The sequence below is a fragment of the Photinus pyralis genome, unplaced genomic scaffold, assembly GCF_008802855.1.
Source record: "Photinus pyralis isolate 1611_PpyrPB1 unplaced genomic scaffold, Ppyr1.3 Ppyr1.4_LG3b, whole genome shotgun sequence".
NCBI classification, from domain to species: Eukaryota; Metazoa; Arthropoda; class Insecta; order Coleoptera; family Lampyridae; genus Photinus; species Photinus pyralis.
The window spans coordinates 21877539-21891625 of NW_022170510.1; positions in this window are offsets into that span (position 1 = coordinate 21877539).

Sequence of the window (14087 nt, forward strand, 5' to 3'; positions counted from 1 at the left end):
TTCTGTTTGCGCCAGTGTTTTTCTCTTTACAATTGTGCTCTCCATTTTTTTTTCTCTTCAAATAAAGGGCGTTTCCATAAGAAACATACATACATATCACACTTGTATGTTTTTTTAAAATTGGATTTGTACTTGGTGACAAAATCACATCGGTCACATTTTAAATACTTGGCAAGTCCATGTCTTAACAAATGTTAGATGTTAGGACTGTTTAAGATTAGATTTATGTTAGGACGAAATCGCACGGGACACACTTGAAAGCCTTTGTGAACTAACACTAAATTTGTCTTGAAATTGCTGAATTTATATCAGTAATTATTATTTATCACTCACAGTTTATAACATAACACGAGTGCATCGCTGTTGGAACTAACTCGAAATACAATTCGATTTGCTTATATAGCAACGAGTATAGCAAACAACAATGTTTCTAGAATGTTATCCGAGTGCTCCCGAACGCATTGGGATGTTCTAGAATAAGCACGTCATATTTTCCGGAAATACGTCACATCCGCCCAAGACACTAATTTTTCATGGCGCCTCGATGTTTATCGATATTTCTAGAATATTCGCTACAAAATAAAGTTACATGAAAATGTAAGAAATTGCAGAATTTCGGTTTTTTTCGGTTCAAAACTATTCGAAACCCCTTCACTTCCTAAGTAGCGTCAGATTGGGCCCCAACATGCACAACATTTTATCCATTTAACCGACGTCATATACTCATGGTTTCCGAGGTCCCAACGGGCACCCTGTGCATCATATGGGTGTAGAACACTCGTGCGAGTGGTTACGCATCTGCGGAAATCCAATAAGTTTTTTACAAGTACCCATATTTCATGAGCAACTATACTTACATATGAAAATTACCTACAAAAGCAAACAATTATTATGCTCTAATAACAAATACATAAAGCCATGGACAGGAATAATTCACATTATTTCTGTTAGCTTTAAACATCCGAAACAATGAATGATCTTATTTGTATTTGTTGTTTATTAAACATGCGGCAAAAATGTAAAGGGCTATTCTTGGACTATTCTAAGGATATTTTGTCCTTCGGTGATTTTTGATAGGGCGCTTTGATTTGTTTTAAGAAATCGGATAATTGCTGGGTGTAACGCCATCAGAAACGATCCTGGTGTTTTTTGAAGAGTTCGTGAGTCGATGAGGAGAAGATTGGATTCTTGCAACCGAGGGGGGGGGGGGAGTCATTTTGAACAGTTCATGTAGATTAAGAAACATTACATGTAATTTTTTTTGCAATAAATTGTTTATCGAAATTCTTTTTCGCCCGGTATCTTCAAAACAAAGCTACAAACGTTTGCTATGGACTATATGTTTTTGGGTGAGAGTGAAATCATCTCATACGTAACGCCACAGATTATCTATATTCTGTGGTCGTTTTTTTAGATAATCAACTCAGTAAAAAAATGGCGCGAAGGAGTGTGAGAGAGAAAGAAGTAGTCACTGCTGTCAGTACTCACTGAATGTCACTGTCGAATTGTTTAATGTTTGGGCTTCAGACAGTGCAACGTGCTCGTGACCCCATTTCGGCAGCAGGCAATGTATTTTCACGTTCAGTTTTGAATGGTACACTTTGTCTCCACATAATCAAACGGGAAAGCAGATTTCGTCCATTCCCATCTTGCTGAATCCAGTGGAGCTTTTTTGCACTTCATGCATTACCAGTTTGATATGATATGGCGAAAGGAATGGCGACACTTTTTCTTGTTAGCAAGTATAGTTGTTTATTCGCAATCTACAGACGGCATCTGTTCTCGGACTGTTTGAAAGCTCAATACATTTGTACTTCATTTGAGAGTGGTAACGCTCTGACAAGATTTACTTTTGTAGGATCTGCATCTGAGCAGTCTTCCTTCTGATTGTATTTGCTGTGATTTAAAGAACAAAAAAATGAAATCCAAAGCCACCAATCGCCGAACATTATTCCGAGCACAATACGCTAGTTAAACCGATCTAATTCACCCCCAAGTTTAGGAATATGTAACGTTTTCATATGCACTTACCTAGGAAGGCCAGCCAATGGTCACATATGGCTGTATTTACGGTAGGTTAAGGGTCGGTCTTTCACGTTTCAGTTAAATTTAACTGATAGAAATTTTCAATTTGAATGCATTTGCTTGCATGGAAATTAACTGTAAGATCAGTTTAACGGTAAAAGACCGGTCCTAAACAAAAACAAGTGCGTAATTTTGCTAGGATTGTTACATGGACAAATCGTAAAATGCAATTACTCAGTCGAGGGGACTAGGAGTAGGAGTTGAGTAATAATTATAATAAAACAAAGCAGCGAACGAGAGGGAATTAGTTCGGGGTTTACACGGGTTAGGGAAAAGAAATCCGTCTAAGAACCAAACTTTAGAAATTTTAAAATAATTGGGTAATGAAACGGAAGTGTTTCAAATATGTACATAACTATAATAGGCGTAACTATCTACAGTGATGTACAGGTTGTTTCACGCAAATCGTTACCTAAAGGTATTCAGGCTTTCATTAATAATTTAAATCTGAAAGTTAGCCCAGCAACATAGTTTTTTATGATCTATCAAAAGAAAATATTATCATGATCGCTTCATTTCCGGTTCTACCGGATGTTGATAGCAACTTTCTTATTTTAAATAGAACACCCTGTATTTTATTGCATTTTCGAAATCTACATTCCCCCCTATACCCAGCATAAAGTTATTTAAGATTTTTGCTGTTCTTTTGAGCCCTCTACTTATGACTCTGTTGACTTGAAATTCAAACAGTATTCCAAAATCGACAGTATTAATTTGATGCTGCGTGACAATCATTTAAATTTTGATCGCCCTTCTACAGGATGTTTTAAAGCTAATTGTCAACTTTATTAACTGCAAAATATCTTAAAAAGTTGATTTTTTCAAATGAAACATGCATTTTCAAATATCGAAAAAAATTCTACATCGAGTTCAGCTCTTCCTTTACGTCTAAGGATGTGTGTACCAAATAGCCGGAAATGAAAGTAGGTACAGACAGACCGATCGACATAATCGAGATTTTGTTTGATTCGGATTCCTGGAACTTCAAAACGTGCTTTTCCGTAAAAAATGTGGGGAGTTATTTTTTACCCCAATGGAATATCCACTTTACTAACGTACGGGCGGTACAAATTTGCTGTGCTAGCACAGATACCACCCACACACCTGCACAGGCGCGATTCTTCCCAAAAGCTTTGTAGCTCTTCCTTTTATGTCTAAGAATATGCGTACCAAATTTTGTTCCAACCTAAAATGAGAGTACAGACAGACTGACCAACATCATCGAGATTTTGTATGATTCAGATTCCTGGGGCTTCAAAAGTGTATTTTCGTCAAAAAAGTGGCGAGTCATTTTTTACTAACGTGGGGGTGGTAAAAACGAGCTTGCACTACGGCACAAACCGACACCTAAGCGAAACTAACCAATACACCTACCTTTAGGTAGGCTTTGTACCTGAATTGTTTTGCAATTCCATAACCATAAAGCATTTATTTCACCCACTTAAATTTTTCTTGTGTTATACATGGAGAGGCAGGCACTGTGTGTCTGTGGCTAGTATTACGTTCCCTAGCAGCCTAGTATACTACTGCAGGGATAAACCAAAACCTCAGGTACTCAGGCATCATACTCGGCATTTTTCAACAAAGCTGGATGCTGTATTTGCAGTCTCTCACTGACACATGAGCCAAAAAAAAAACTTGACGATCGTTTGATCCTTTTTTCGAAAGCAAAAAAATTACCCTTATTATTATATTATTATTATGTGATGGTTTTGTCTGTCTGTCTGTTCCTGGTCTAACTCGAGAACGAAGAGACAGCGATTCCAAACCTTCGCCAATCGATTTCTACGAGTTCAAGGATCATTGCTATTGAATATGAGCCTGATTAAAAGTCCGGTTCCCGAATGCGACGTGAATGGCAAGAACTTCCCCTCCTGAAAATCGTATGCAATTCTTCGTATCTTGTTAACCAATGGCTGTTTTTTGTACCTCTTTTGGAAGGTCAAGGTGTTGTTCGTTTATGGGTTTGTACATTTAATAAAAATGAGGAATCTGTGAATCCTCCACCCCCCATCTCCCATTTTCTGAAGTGCCAGCAGTCACCACCAAGCTTGTGTGTTGTAATGTGTGATGTGTTTGTTCTTTGTAATGTTTATATGTCAGTTTTAGGGTTTCGTAGAACTTTGAGTGGTTCAAACTCGGGTTCAAATTTCCTCTATACTTTAAGTAGACCAACCAAGTTTCTCAGTTTAGTGGTTACAAAGCCTATGTAAGACGCTTCATTTAAAGGAGATTTCCGAAAATATAAACGTTTTTTATTGCTCTTACACGTTTAAGTGTTATCTTTATTGTTTGAGGTGCAAGTACAATGTAATTTATTCAACATTAATAAGGCAGATAGAACTGGTTTAGCATTTATTACTTGGCAACTTTAGCAATTGCGGATTAGTTGATAACAAAGTTGTACTTGTACTGAATTGTTTAAAACGTAGAATTTTGTTGAATCGGTTTTGATGTGATTACTATTACAATCCGAACGTTCGGTACGTGCGTGTGTGAGTGCTCCTTCTATGCGTTCTGCGCGTAATGCGTTATTAGGCTTTTGCACAGCGGCGCTACTTCGTGGACAGTAGTTCACGTGGATATGCTTTGGTTGACAATCGACGCAGTCAGTGTTCGCTCTGGCCTACGGAACGTATGTGTATTACATGAGCGAGTGCGTCAGTTACTTTTTGTTTATAAATGTCGAAATTGTGGTACAGTAATGAATTAAATATCCTATGCCTGTGCGAATTAATAGCCCCAGCAGTACGACTTGTAGTGGATCAAGACACCTGGTGGGAGCCTCGGACTCCCACCACCATCACCCTCACTTGGGGTCACATTCCATGTGTAACATAATGCCACCACGTACACCTACCGACCCTTTTTATTTTTCACCATTCGGCTCTCCGTATTACAGGTGAGAACAGCTGATGGGAGGGATCTAATTTAATCAATATAAATAGATTCAATCATTAAGGATTATAGATTAATAATCCACCCATGCAGGTCTCTTTTCTCAACCTAATATTTCTCCAGAAATATGAAAAAAAATATTGAACACATCGTTCGCCTTCCCCAAAAGTTACGGCGCTGTTGTACTACTAACGTATGTGTGTACCTGGTTATTAGCATGTTGATAGGTCGTCAATGTATTACAATTATCGATTTTAACCGATATTACCAACTTAATTTTGATAGTAATTGTAACAACGTTTCGCAGCTTTGATAACTCAACTTTTCGCGTTTCATTTAGCAGGACATTAGCTTCTTTTTGATAAAGAACAAAGGAATTATACACGTATGGCAACAAAAATGTCGAAATATTTTTACATCGGAAAAATCTAAATATACGATTGGGAACTTACCCGCATTTCACACAGTTTCGCAATTAAAAGGTGTACGCTATTCATTCCTTTAATGATCAATGTACAACACATTTTTTTGATTGGTTAAAGCGATTTATGGGGTGATCGATGGTTTACTTATCATTTTGGTATCGCTTGTAAGGTCAATTTAAATTTGCCGCTAGTTGAAATGTCAAACTCTTTGCAATTAATTGGGAGGTACAAACGCCACCGTAAGTCTTCAAATTTGGGGTCTCTTCTTTATTTTTTTTTCGAGAACTAGGGTACTAGCGGTTTTTGAATTTGTAAACAATTTTTTAAAATGTTTACCGCAAGGCGGTGCACCCCTAAACGAGAGTTTCAAAAAATTCTGATATCTCTACTAAATGGTATCTGGGCATTTTTAACGAGACCGAAGTTAGTCTTTAAAAATTCAATTGCAATACCGGAGACGACAACCACGCAATTGATTTCTAATTATTCCGAAACCCAAGAGAAACACCTACGAAAAACATTTGTAGTATACTAGTATGTAATAAAGTGCTGGAGACCTTCGGTGTACATTATTTGGGCATTCACTATCATTTAACGAAGTGAGCAAATGAACGAATAAAAAAAATTTAAGAAAACCCAGAAACTAGAGAATTTTCTCGTTCATGACCTCGTTCATGACCGTAGACGTACGGGCGCAGCGGGTGTCAAGTTCAGGACTACCGACTGACATTACTAAAAAGAACAATTTCAATTGGTTTAGTTAGAAATAACAGAAATAACGTGCACAGGAGATCCCACGAAAAATGGCCGCTCGAAAAAGAAACCCCGGAACGAACTTATTATACTAATATCAGGAAGAGGAATTTATGTAAAACATTTTCAAGTTGGTAGCACTTGCGGTTATACCGGATGTTGATGCCAACTTGACAATTGTAAATGGAACATCCTATATATTATTTCATTATTTTATTAGATTCCATGTAAAATTATACAGGGTGGTGACTTGCGTAACGCATCATAGGGATTTTAATGTATAATTCATAACATGCGATTATTGGCTCCCCAAATTATTTTAGAGCAAAAATGTATTAAAGTTTTTTGTAGAAAACATTTTTTTACGCCAAACTGCCGTATTAGTTTTCAATTTTTTTCATATAAAGACGGAAAATAGGGAAAATAAAACCCGCATCTTTTTCAATAATCTGCGATGCCATGGAATTTTCTAAAACAAAAAGATATCCAGTTATAATTATAGTAGCAGTTCGAAATGGACTTATTCGAGCGTTTATTGTAAATTGTTATATTAGAAAACCGTTTTTAGTAATTTGGCCTTTCTTTATGTTGAATTCGCTGTTTTAAATATAATACCTTTTTGATAGAATTTGATTTGTTTTATAGCAAACATTCCATGGCATGACGGATATTGGCGTAGTTTTTGTATTATAAAATTCCATGGCATCACAGATTATTGAAAAAGGTAGGGGTTTTATTTTTCCAATTTTCCGTCTTTATTATGCAAAAAATTGAAAACTAATACGGTTGATTGACGTAAAAAATTGTTTTCTACAAAAAACCTTAATACATTTTTGCTCTAAAATAATTTGGGGAGCCAATAATTGCATGTTATGAATTTTACATTGAAATCCCTATGATGCGCTAGCCAAGTCACCACCCTGTATATAATTACATGTTATCTACTATGCGATCAAAAATGAGTTGCTGTTGAGTCACCTTTGGAATGTTTCTTTACATGGGATATCGTTAGGGCCGGATCCACATATTTTGCGCCGATGGGCCTCTCGAAATCGCCCCCCCCCACCCTCCAACTAATCAAACGCATTTTATTCACCAACCAAAATGTATTTCTAGAAATATGGAATATTTTTTACCAGGTTTTTTACTCTTTATCAAAAGTATTAATACGATTATTTTTCCCCTAATTTGCTCAGATTGATTTATTTAATTAGTAGTAAAAACATGTTTTATATTAATTGTGGCATTTATAAAGTGTTATTGAAACAAAGTATAGTATCTACAGTTCGAATTACAACCAAATAACTGTTTAATTTTTAGAGAAATATACTTCTATTTTATTAATATTTCCGCATCATTACATCAACAGGAGGTGATGAGACTATATCTAATTTTACTTTTAAGAATATATTTACGTTATTACGTAATATGTATAATGTGTAATTCAGAAGAGAGGTTTTCCAAATAATAAAAGACATCCATTTCAAATAACGTAAGTTTAGGTTACGTGACTTTATTGAACCCCCCGAGGTACGATCATAAAATTGATAAAAATGGCTAGAGGGCACCTTTTCAACAAAAAATTGCGGGAGAAATCCTAAAGTTCCAAAATTTTATACAAAGTTCACATAATGTCGTCGAAATGTGAGGTTATATTACTTCATATTTTATGATTACTTTGAAATTGGTTAGGGTGTGCGTAACGTTCCACCTTCACTTTCTTAAGAGGTTATAGAGTTATTTCCCAAATTTGTTTTTTTGCCTTCCCTAAAAATTTGCCGCTATGGGCCCGGGTCCACATGGCCCCATGCTAAATCCGGCCCTGAAATCGTACTGAACCACTTCCAAAGGCGACTCGACAGCAATTCATTTTTGATCGCCCGTTATAATGTAGGTACTATACCTTAATTGAATCTTTTTTGATATATTTTAACGGTTACAGCCCAAATCATAATTTCCAATTTTTAGCGGATTTACAACATTAAAGATCGAGTTAAAGATTGAATTGAAAAAATCGTTAAAACTAAGTTTTTTAATGGAAACCCCCAATTTTTTATAACTGTACCTTATGAAGCACGAACCATAAGCGTAGCCGTATGTAAATTAGTCTATTCAAACAAACCTTTCAATTCTCGAAGTATTGGATATCGTAAAAATGTTACAGTTGTACGTGAAGAAAAAGTGTAATTACTGTTTTCGTCAACTCCAAAATTGTTATAACCGTATTTTATAGCATTTTTACAATGAAAAAACCAAATTTCGAAAACTAAAATTTTTTCAATAAATTAGTTAGGTACAAAGTTACGTTTTTTTGTGCGTAAATATGACCCCATTTATAAAAGTAGGTTCTTCTTAGATTCTTTCGATTAAATTTTTAATGTCAGTTTTTAAGCTCCCCGTGTTTATTATAATCAAAATTGTGGCGGAAGGGGGGGGGGGGCTGTAACCGTCATTTTTGACATAAAAATTAAGATATGTCAAAAACGGCTAGATTTAATTTATGTACATACAGGAGATTATGTGAAGAATGTTATGTAGAATTATAAAAATAGTAGTAGTAGTAGTAATAGTACTAATATATTTCGTTGACCCATTCAATAATTACAATTGTTTGGTCGCGTCAGATAAATATGAAATAATTTTAAAAATATTGTAAAAAAAAAATGTATAAAACAACACACTAACACAATAAGAACAAACAATTTACATCGAACATGAAGTGGTACGCATGTATTTCTCTACGCTATAATAACATTTGTCTATGATATAGAGGGCGTTCCATATAAAGCATGCAAGTTGTCCGGCAAATTGGAATCAACTTTCGATCTAATTGGAAGTACCACCAACTTGGAAATCTTTTAGATGAGGTATAGATAGCCGCCATTAGTTGTGGAAAAGCCACTATAACAAGTTAATATGGTACTGTTTTTGCGGATAATCCCAGCGAAAACTGGAGCTCATTCTGCTGATTCCTCATTATGTTGGCATTACAGGGAGTCGTTGCAAATGATTTTGGTAATTAAGTTTCAAAGTTACAAAATTGATCAAATAATTGTTGGATACTGTAGAAAAAGATTGATTTTTTTTCGAAAATATCCTCTTGTCTCCGCTCACTTAAAAATAATTTTCAAGTGTAAGCCTCCTGCAGTTTTCTTGCAGAAAGTTGTTGATAGTTTCGAGAATTGGAAGAATTGTGAAACGTTTGGGTTCGTAGTTACCAAACGAAATTTTTCGAACACTTGTTTCGAAAATACGTGAGTGCCGTCACTTTCTTTGTACCTCCGTCCTTTCGTGATCTTAACTACTCCTAAAGGTTTAAATATACAGTGTGTTCCAGATAAGATTCTCACCCCAATATCGATTTTATTTAGCGAGATACCAACAATTTTTCAAATATAATTTTATGTGACATTATCCGATTGCATATTGAAATCTACGGTATCACTTTCGATTTAACCCCAATTTGAGACTTTTGTTTTTCAAATACAATGCCTATGTTTTTTAAGATCTTTGAAAAGAGTAATCAATTTCCGTTTCGACTTGGTTTTTCGCTGAAATTTTCTTATGGAATATGACATTGAGCGAAGGTCAATCAAACATTTTATTTTTTCGATAAAGTACCTAAAAAAATTATGTAATTGTGGAAGAGGTTTTAACCTGTGCCTCAGTCCAAAAATTAACCGCCTGCGCGATTTAGTTTCTCTCAAAAAAAAATTTCGAAAAACTGTCAAATTTTGACGAAAAAAAGGATATATCAACGAAATTGTTAAAAGTTAGGGGTATATCATGTTACATAAAAAATAAGTACTATATCCAAATCAGTAATAAAATATGGGGTGTTCTATTTAAAAAAATGCAAGTTTGATACGCCACTGGGAATACAGCACGCCCCTGGCGATCAAAAATATTTTAGAAACATTCCGGCGGTAATTTTGCTCTAAGACTTATTTCAGTAGGTATCTTTTATGGTAAAGGAGTTATGATCCGAGAGATCTTAGGTGCTACACCCTGTATATAATTAAGAGTAACTGTGTCGTTAGTTCAACTGTTGTCTAGCACTCTAGCTCTAGCACGATGGGTTTAATATTCTATACTTTTGCAATTATTTTGTCACAATCGCGATGGTTTTTTGAAGAAAGCTGAAATACGCTAACTGAGGATGACATTTGATGTCATGCGTTACAACGGGCGGTGTATTGCAAATGTTTTTTTAGATATCAAAATTATCATTATGTGAAATTGGGAAATTGATATGTGCATATCTTCAATCATAGATATGTTTGATTTCGGTTTTTTTTAATATTGGCCTTTCCATGTCGATACACAAAGCCAATGACAACCTCGCGGTGAGTGCTCGCATCATCTCTCTTTGACTTGCCTTCTGTATACTTTGCTAGTGCTCATCTCGTAGTAGTGTAACGTGCAACGTGGATGAGCCAGTTTTTCAATAGCCGGTAACCTATTTCGCAGAACTTCCGAGCAAACAGGGCAGGACAATTCTAACATTAGTTCTACTCGTAGGTATTGTCAAATTTAAAAGGCATTAAGCAAGTGTCTGAAACAATGCAAAAATAGACCGGACCTCGATTAATTGGTATGTTTGAATATGTGCCTCAATTTCCGGGAACAATTTGTCAAGAATAGTTCCATTTTTTTAACTGCTATTGCTACCTACGTTTGAGTCAACAGAATTCTCAACAGTCTTTCAATTCCGAACGTTGAATAATGTCTCCATTGCAAACATTTGAACCATTGGAATTAGGAATCGTTTTTGAATAAAATCAACTTTTAATGTTCTCTCTAAAAGTTTATTATATCTGTAAGTTTTTTGACCCGACATTTAACCTTATTACTACAATCGGAAGATAAATCAGCGTATTGTAGATTGCCGTGTTAACCTTGATATACTTTTTTGCGCCGATTTATCAATGGCTATTCGCAATTACGTTTTGTTTCTCTACGGAACAAGGTTAGCATATTTTTTCACATACCGGGAAAACTTTTTAGTAATGGAAGTTATTAAATTTGGCTATGAATAGATTTATAGATAGACATTTATGAAGCTGTGCAATTGCGCATTTTAACGCCTGTGATTTAAAATAACGCGTGTGGGAATAGAAAGGACTATTTTAAGACGATGTATTTCGATTTACCCCTATTTTATGGACAACAATTACCGTTTTTAAAAAACACACACGTGGCGTTTGAAGAGTTAAATACAAATACATCAATTTACTTCAAAGTTACGTTATTGCGAAACTAACACAGAGCACAAACATCTGAAAACTAAAAAAATAGCTTCTGCTACAGAGAACGCCTGACAACTAAAAAGGTAAAGGACTTGCTCATTCTCATTAGCATATGTTTGGCTAGCGTTGGGTTGCAACGAGGGTTGCAAATAGGCAACATGTGCTCCTTTTGGGTCAAAAACTTAAAAAAAAGCATTAATTATATACCATCAACTAATCAATGAAAAAAGTCAAAATTTGAAATTATGCGCTCGCTTAAGAGTACGGGGGAAAATCAAAAAATTGTCAATTTTAGAATGATCCTATATTTTCTTAGTTAAAAGACATACCGAAAAATGTTTATTACAAAAGTTTATTTATAATGATTGTTGACTAAACTGCCGTTTAAAATAAGTATATGGGGTCAGATACAAAAGTTGTCGGACCTAACTTAATTTTTTAAACAATACACTATATATTTTAATGTAAAAAGGGAGGATATTAAATTCTCTTTTCAAATATAACGCACCCGTGATTGATATTCAAAAAATGAATACATTTTTTAATTTTTCTAAAATCTTTTTTTTTAATCTTTTTGAGTTATTACTTCATATTAAATTTTTCTAGTGTATTTTTGAAAAGAGGATTAATATGCTATCCGCTATCAGAATCACAGGGAATAATTCACAGAAATTTCGAACTCGATATTATGACCTAGTCCTAAGAAATATGATACAGGACGAGACAACAAAAACTGAATAACTCGTAATGAAGTCAACCCCTTAAGCAGATTTTTCCACCTTCAATAATTTTAAATTGAACGTGGGGTTAAGTGACATCATCGGAAACATCTCTTTATTTCCTACACGGCTAGGTTTAGTTTTTAGCGCATTTCCACAAAAATAAAAAAAAATGCGCTATTGTGGCCACTTTGTCCGTCCGTCCGCTCGTTTTGCGACGCTACTAGTTCTTTATCTTAAGAGCTATTGTTCTACTTTTTTCTCTATTTGGTTCGTTATGGTGTCGAATCTTGTACCAAGGAAGGAATTTTTTCTGTACCGCTTACAAAAAAAGTTATTCTAAAAAAAACAAAAAACCGTTTTTTACATGTTCCATAATTTTACACTTTTGCCGTTTATTAACGATCCTAGAGATCGTTTATAATTTTGCATTGCTATCTGTCGTCTGCCTGTTGGTCTGTCCGTCTGTTTCTTTGTCTGTCTGTCCATCTATCTGTCCGTGTGAACGATAACTTTGTTTAGAAATGTTCGATCGCTTTTACATCTCCGTTAGTTATGAACTGAATTGCATGAAATTCAATATGGGCATAGCTTTAGCCATATAATACCCAATGCCAAAAGTTGAATCGAATCGATTCAAAATTCACAGTGCCCTTTTCGCATCTCGACCATTTATAAACCGAATTGCAAACTTTTTTACTTATAAAAGTATTTGAATAAAATTTGATACATAGGCACTTGGAATAAAGGAAAATCAAACGCCAATTTCAAAATTTGGTTTTGCGCATGCGCAGTGCCAACTTTTTTATTTATGGAAGAATTTAAACGAAATTTATCCATAGGCACTTGGGATAAAGGAAAATCAAACGCCAATTTCAAAATTTGGTTTTGCGCATGCGCAGTGCCAACATTTTTATTTATGGAAGAATTTAAATGAAATGTGATACATAGGCACTTGGAATAAAGGAAAATCTAGCGCCAGTTTCAAAATTTTATTTTGTGCATGCGCAGTGCCAACTTTTTTGTCTATGGAAGCATTTAAGTGAAATTTGATACTTAGGCGCTTGGAACAAAGGAAAATCTAACATTAGTTTCAAAATTAGGTTTGCGCATGCGCAGTTCCAACTTTCTTATTTAGAAAAGCATTGAAATGAAATTCTTCTCATAAACTGAAATTGAAGTAGCACGTCAAAAATGGATTGCCCATGTGCAACGCTATCTTTCATATTTGTGGCCGGATTTTTATGATTTTAATGGAAGTTGCATCTTACAAATGGATGCAAGTGGAAATGCGCTTTATGTAAATCGTTTACGATTACTTTTTAACTTGTTAAATATGAGCGACTCTTTTGGAAGATACACTTGACTTTAGGGCTCAGATAGGTAACTACAACAAACTATGTAAATCAGATACTTCATCAGTTGCTCATAATAGGGATAGCTTTAGCAGGATTTATGAGTCTACATTTTGGAAGGTTATTAGGAGGTGTTATATGTTGGTTTCTCATTGCTTATGTGCTTCTGGATTGATTGTGTAGCTAATATTTCTTATGAACGTGTCCATTCACGTACCTTATATCCTTCAAAGCATTCGCTCAAATTTGAAAACCAAACCCTAAGCGTATAGGAAATTAAGCCACCTTTCCAACGATGTGTCACTCGATCCAACGTTCAATTTAAATTATTTAAGAGGTGGCAACCCTGCTGAGGAGGTTGACGCCAGGGGTGTAATTTTTTAAGTAAATAATTCCCCCTTCCAACCAAAATCGACAGTTTTGTGTTTTTTCCGAAAACTATTTCCTTACGAGTTATTCAGTCGGTTTCGTTTTCGTTGTGCCACCCTGTATACCAACTTCTATTATAGGTAACTGCAAATTAATGGCGTTCTGTCAAAAAATATGTACGCTAAGTTTTAACACGGAAAGTAAAACGTGCAACTCAATAAAGGTTACAACGAA